Raw genomic sequence first — 6898 nt, forward strand, 5'->3', positions numbered from 1 at the left:
ACACATGACACTGCCTTATACAGAATCAGACCCTCGGTCCATCAAAGTCAGTATTGTCTACTCAGCTGGCAGCAGCTCTCCAGGATCTCAGGCAGAGAAAGATCTTTCACATTATCTATTGCTAGATCTTTTAACTGGAGTGGAGTGGGAATGACGCTGGGACCTTCCACATACTAAGCAGAAACTCTACCACTGAGCCACAGCCATCCTCCAGGAATTACAAATGATATCCAGACTAGGGATCAGTTCTCCTGGAAACAGCAGCCGCTTCAGAAGACAGACTGTATGGTGTCGCATCCCAGTTCAGCTTCATCTCCTCCCCAAACAACATCTTCACCAGGTTCTACCCCCAAATCTTCAGGAATTTCCCAAGTCAGAGATGGCAACCCTACCCTTGTGTTGTAAATCTTCTAATTGAAGGAGGTTTTCCGATTGTTCAGATGAGCTGTACTGAAGCACTTTGATTTGGGCTCAGCTTTGGTGACCAGTGTGATTTTTGTCCCGGCTGGCAAGGTCTGAGTTTGTTGCCATCATTAAGCTCTTTGTGTATGCGTCTGGAGGAAGGTGTGTGTCTTTCTTTGAAGCGCCCCAGGCAGCTGATAATGGAGAGATGTTGTTGGCAGCATTTGGAGCTCCAGATGCTCCAGCCGTGTAAGAGCTTGGCTCCTTGACAAGGTGAAAAGAAGGACAAGCCTTCACAGAAGAGGGGTGTTTGGCAGCTGGCTTCCTGCTGTGGAAGGGGAAACTGGTCACCTGGGAATGCTTGCTAGACTGGAACAGATCTCATCAATCCATGCCAACATATGCACCTGCCTGGGAAACAAGCAAGTTATTTAAGCTGGAAAAATTCAAAAAGAACGAAGGGTCCAATAGTTTTCAAAAGCCTAAGGCTGAAGGTAGTCTCATCGAGTAGCAACGTTGGTCTTCAGGATAAGAGCTACATTTGAGTCCAGGAGCACCTTAGAGTCAAAGTTCCTGTTGGGTTAACTGGTATAGTTAGTCCAGTACCCACTAGTTAGCAGAGTGCTTTAAACAAAGCTACACATGCAGGAGCGTCTTTGTACCAGGTCACCCAGGTTACAAAGCTACACAGAGCCACTTTTCTAGTTTAAGACTAATACTAGTCACTTTATTCTAGGACTACAATTTAGATAAGAAAGCTTAGAGATAGGATAGTATTCTAGTCTAACTTACTAAGGAAGGACACAGCTGTTGAGAAGCCATCTGAGTCATGGTGCCAAGATGAGGACAGTGTGTCCTCCTTCTTGGTGCTTGCAGGGAAAAGAGAGTTGTGGGAGAGGATGAAGGGAAGGAAGGGCGTTTTCCCTGAGAATACAATCTACACAGGAAGGGAGTTTAGGGTTTGCCCTCTCTAGCTGTCTTGACTCTGTTGCCGTGTAGTCTGGAGGCTGAGGCAGGGGACAGCATCCTGTCCTTCACTTCAAACAGTCCGTCCCCCCAACTTTTTTTGCCAGTCTCTAAAGGGGGCTGTGGTAGCTCAGTGGTTAAGATGCTGAACTGCAGGCTGTAAGGTCGGTAGTTCAGCAGTTCAAGACCCGAGTGCTGCATGACGGAGTGAGCTCCCGTCTCTAGTCCCAGCTCCTGCCAACCTAGCAGTTCGAAAGCAAGAAATTGCAAGTAGATAAATAGGGACCACTTCATTGGGAAGGTAACAGCGTTCTGCGCACCTTGGCGTCTAGTCATGCCAGCCACATGACCACAGAAATGTCTTTGGACAGCGCTGGCTCTTCAGCTTGGAAACAGAGATGAGCACCGCTAGAGTCGGATTCGATTGGCTTTCGAGCAAGGGGAACCTTTACCTTTACTGAGGTGCTAAAGGACTCCAGTTTAACAGTGCTGAAGGATATCTTGTAAGTCAGGGTGAATGGAAGCAAAAACTAGGACATATAGACTTCATGCAAAACCATGATGAACCTGAGGGTGGAATCCTCCTTGATTGATTTTTCTCCTTGATTTTTTCTCTCTTGTAAAACTAAAAGAAGAATTTCTCTTTGGTTTCTCTTTGAAGAGAAATCAGTGCACCCTTTTGTAACTTCAGCTTACTTGCTGTTGATTTACCGTATGTTCCACACCACAGTGTGGTGCTCTAGGAGGAGGAGAGAAAGTCTCGGAAAGGCACTGCCTACCTCTGAGCATCTATAGAGTGAAATTCTGAAACTGAGCAAAATCTCCCCTCCTGTCGATCCTCTCTCTGAATTTATTTTTTGATTTTAAAAAAACTGGATTTGATTAGAAACAGACTCCATATTCCTAAAGAGAGGAAAAGAAATGGATTGTTGAATCCCTGGGAGAAACCAAGTAAAGAGGAATTAAGAGAATTTCTCTTAACAAGACTACTCTCAGGTGAGATGAGGAGGCAGCACAGGAAAGAAGGACAGGGTCAGAGGAGCTTTTGGAAGAAAGGGAGGAAAAGGTCGCCTGCCCCTTCCCCACTGCACTGGCCTCCCAGGTGCATGACGGCCACCAGGCTTGTCAGTACCATTGCCAATCTCCAGTTAGTGGCTGGAGATCTCCTGGGAATTCAACCGATCTTCAGGTGATAGAGAGATCAATTCACCTGGAGAAAATAGCCACTTTGGAAGGTGGATTCTATGGCAATACACCCTGCTGAGGTCCCTCCCTTCCACAAATCCTGCCCTCTCCAGGCTCCACCCCCAATATCTCCAGGTATTCCCAAACCCAGAACTGTAACGCTACAAGACACGAAATTAGTGAGTGGGATGTTGAGAAACTGGTTTAAAAAACAGCCCCAGGAGGAGTTGATTTGGATCAGGGCCCTAGTGCAGGAGCAGAGGGTGTTTAACTCTTCCCCAGTGATTCTCCTGACAGAAATCACATGCACACACACCTGCTCAGCAGCTCTTAGCTCTCCCCTTGGAGATTAACAGTGCAGTCCCAAAAGGTTCTTCACAGAATCCTGGTCTGGTCTGCTTGGTGCAGCCAACACCTCCGCTGTTTCAAACTCACTCCCAGGACCAGTTCTGGAGCCACGGCACAGAACTGGGATTCCTCCGCATGAGCAGAGATGAGTAGTCCAGAAACTGGAAGCATATTTACTCAGAAGTAAGCCCAGATGAGTTCATTAGTGGCTGACTTCCAGGTGAGCATCCACAGGTTTACCGCGGGAGTGTATATGTGTGTATATATATAAAATATATGAACCTATTTCCATCTCTGCAAAAAGCTCAATCTTGTCAGGTCTCAGAAGCTAAGCAGGGTTGGCTCTGGTCAGTATTTGGATGGGAGACCACCAAGGAAGTCCAGGGTTGTTACGCAGAGGAAGGCAAGGGCAAACTACCTCTGAATGTCTCTTGCCTGGAAAACCCTATCGGGGTCACTATGGCTGATTTCGCACTAGAGCTGCCTCGCTGCTGCGCTGCCGTTTGCCCCGGTTCTATTGGTCAATTTCACACCCGAAGCCGTACGGCTGATTTTGACCCACGGCTTCACCCGATTTCCTCCACAGTTTCATTGATCCTCAAAAAAACAGGATCACAAAACTGCGGAGGAAATTGGGCGAAGTCGTGGGTCAAAATCAGCCGTGCGGCTTCGGGTGTGAAATTAACCAATAGAACCAGGGCAAACTGCGGCGCAACAGCGAGGGCACTCTAGTGCGAAATCAGCCTATGTCAGCTGTGATTTGATGGCACTTTCCACCACTAAAAAGCAGTTATTTCTTTTAGCCCACCCTCCACGAGGCTTTCTGTAGAATTGCATGAGTTTGTTTAATGAAATCCCGGTATAATTAATTAGCATTGTTACACTACCCTTTTATTAAAAAGTTCAAAGCATCTAGGGTGAAACGGTATAATGTAGCTAGTGGAAGATGATATGTTAGAAACTTCATTCTCAAATTCTGTGGCACGGTTTCTTTTTCAATTTAATTCTAGTCCATCTGTGAAGCAGATTCCCTGCTGTAGGTACACACTGGGTAGCAAACTCTCAGCAACACTCTTTGATGGGTCACCCCCATGTGAATTCCACAAATGCTTATAACAGTTGCAATGATCAAGTACAAATAATGCTAATCTTTAACATGCATATCAGCCATGGCCAACATGGTGTCAGGTCTTGTAGAAACTCACGCCCAATAACACTCTCTTGGCAGTGATTTGTTTATTGAGAGATAATAGAGAGTTCTCAAGCATAGAGGATCTGTGTCAGAACTGACTCCCTTGGCGTCAGTTCTCGTAGTATACATAATTCAAACAGCCTCCCCCAATCACACCAATACATCCAGCCCGCCAAAATCTACTGTGCACCATTAGCCCTCCTCCAGCACCTGCAAGCATAGGGTTACATTATCTAGCAATGTCTAGTACTCAAAGACAAGCATGCATTCCTCCCATGAAAGGGAGGCCCTGCATAGACGCAGTTACAAGTGAGTGCTACTCCTAGCAAAACATTTACACACACTCACATGCTCCCCCCTCCCAGCCAGAATGAAACAGGACGATAAGCATACAGAGCCAGACTGACAGTTAAGAAACCCATGGTAAATGAGGCCCGAGTTTGACCCATGGCACCCGTTGATGTGTTTCTTGGTGCCCACTTGCTCTTTCTTCAAAGCATATCCTCAAGCAATGTTCCCTCTAAACTGAGTCAGTGTGAGCTAGCTCACAGTTCTTTAGCCTCTGGCTCACACATTTTTGTCTTAGCTCAAGAAGGATGTCTCCAAAGCAAACTAATTTATGCTGTAGCCAAATCGTTTGCTCACAACTTTAGCGCCAGTAGCTCACAAAGTAGAATTTTTGCTCACAAGACTCCACAGCGTAGAGGGAGCATTGCCCTCAAGAGCCACTTCTGTCTTTTCATCCTCCCAACTGGACTAAGAGATTCTCCAGAAGGGCACCCAGAAGGTCTACAAGGGGCACCCATCTGGAAGCAGTTGCTTCCAAGATAGGAAGATGCTTGAGTTGGAGCCTCCTAACATTTTGTGGAAACTTGCTGCAGTGTGTGATTACTCCCACCCACCCCAATGGCAGCTATTTTCTCATTGTGACCACTGTGTGTGTGTGTGTGTGTGTGTGTGTGTGAAGTGCCATCATGTCACAGCTGATATATGCGATCCCAGCAAGGGGTTTCCACGGCAGGTGGGAAGCAGAGGGGGGTTGGCCCTGGCCTTCCTCTGCAGAGTCTTCCTTGTCAGTCTCCCTTCCAAGTACCCACCCTGCTTAGCTTCTGTCTGATGAGATCAGGCTCCACCATGCCACCTTCCCTCCCCAGGGTGCCCACTATGCCCACTCTGAGAACCCCAGATGTGCCCACAAGTTCAAATGATTGGAAACCCCTGATGTACTTCTTTACCCACTCTGTTTAAGGACCGTATTTGTCAGGTAAGGAACTCCACTGCATACATGAAAGTTTGTGCAGTGTTTCATGTTGCATGACACCACTGGTTATCCTGGACTTTAATTTTTGGTATTCATCCAGAAAAGACAGATGGTTATCTTCTTTGAAAGGAGGGTGCTATATCAGGATGCCTCAGCCACTGGAGACTGGAGAGGAGTGACGCTCTCCAAGGGTCCCCGTGGCATCTCCCCCAATACCTTGCCGGCACCTGTAGTTTTGTAAACATGAAGGTGAAGTGAGCCATCAAGCCACAAACCAACTTGTGATGACCACATCATGGGGTTTCAAGAGATGAACAGAGGTGGCTTTGTCACTGCCTGCCTCTGGGCAGGGACCCTGGACCTTCTTGATGGTCTCCCATCCAAATACTAACCAAGGCCGGCCCTGCTTAGATTCCAAGCTTTGATGAGATCAGGCTAGCTTGGGCCACCCGGTCAGGGCAGACGAACAGAGGTGGGCTAGCCTGGTTTATCAAGGCTGCTGTTGCAAATATGCACCCCATTTATACTGAGCACAGGTCGTTCATAAGAATTAATGTCATTATTGACATTATTCATCACAGACTTTAGTTTATGAGGCAGTTCATGCCCATTACTAGTTAAGAGCCATCAAGTTGCTTCCGACTTATGGTGACCCCATGAATTAATGTTCTCCAAAATGTCTTATCGTTAACTCCCTTGCTCAGGTCTTGCAAACTGAGGGCCTGCATGGCTTCCTTGGTTGAGTCAATCCGCCCTGTGTCGGGTCTTCTTCTTGTCCTGCTGCCTTTAACTTTCCCTAGCATTATTGTCTTTTCTACTGAGTCTGGTCTTCTCATAATGTGACCAAAGTACAATAACCTCAGCTTAGTCATTTTCACCTCTAGGGAGAGTTCAGGCTTGATTTGGGTTTGTTCAGCCGTCAAACACACTTACGGCAAAGTTTGTGGCATCTCTGATTACTTGTATAAATAATTGATAGTCGCACAGAAAGGTAAAAGCACCCATAACTCTAATGTTATACTGAAACATGATATATGTATCCCAACAGCAAACCTTAAAAAATCGGGGGCTTTACAAGAGGCAAAACTGGAGCCTTCTTTCAAGCAATTATAGCCAATTCGCTACCTTTCTCAGTCAGAGATTATTTACTTGACGATAAAACAACATGGTTTTTAATTATTCAGAAGTTTGTAACATGGCAGCTGTAATAAATCCTGACAGTTTTGAATTAGAAGATTGTACTTATGCAGGAAAAGATGCAATTTGAAGCATGGTAATAAAGGAAAGAGACAAATCTCTTTTTTCTCCAAAAAAACCTATTTATAAATTGATGGATTCCATTTGCAAGCATTCCCCTTTTCTCCAAGGAACGCAGGGTGACATATATAAGGTTATTCCCTTTTGTTTGCACAACAACCCTATGAGAAAGAGCTCCTGGCCCAAGGTCACTCATCAAGCTTCGTAACTGAAGTGGTTGTGTATCCAGGTCACCATGACTCAAGTCCAGCACTCTGACCCCTGTACTATGATGGTTGCCAGGTTCC

The sequence above is a fragment of the Gekko japonicus genome, unplaced genomic scaffold, assembly GCF_001447785.1.
Source record: "Gekko japonicus isolate JY-2015 unplaced genomic scaffold, Gekko_japonicus_V1.1 scaffold1493, whole genome shotgun sequence".
NCBI lineage: Eukaryota > Metazoa > Chordata > Lepidosauria > Squamata > Gekkonidae > Gekko > Gekko japonicus.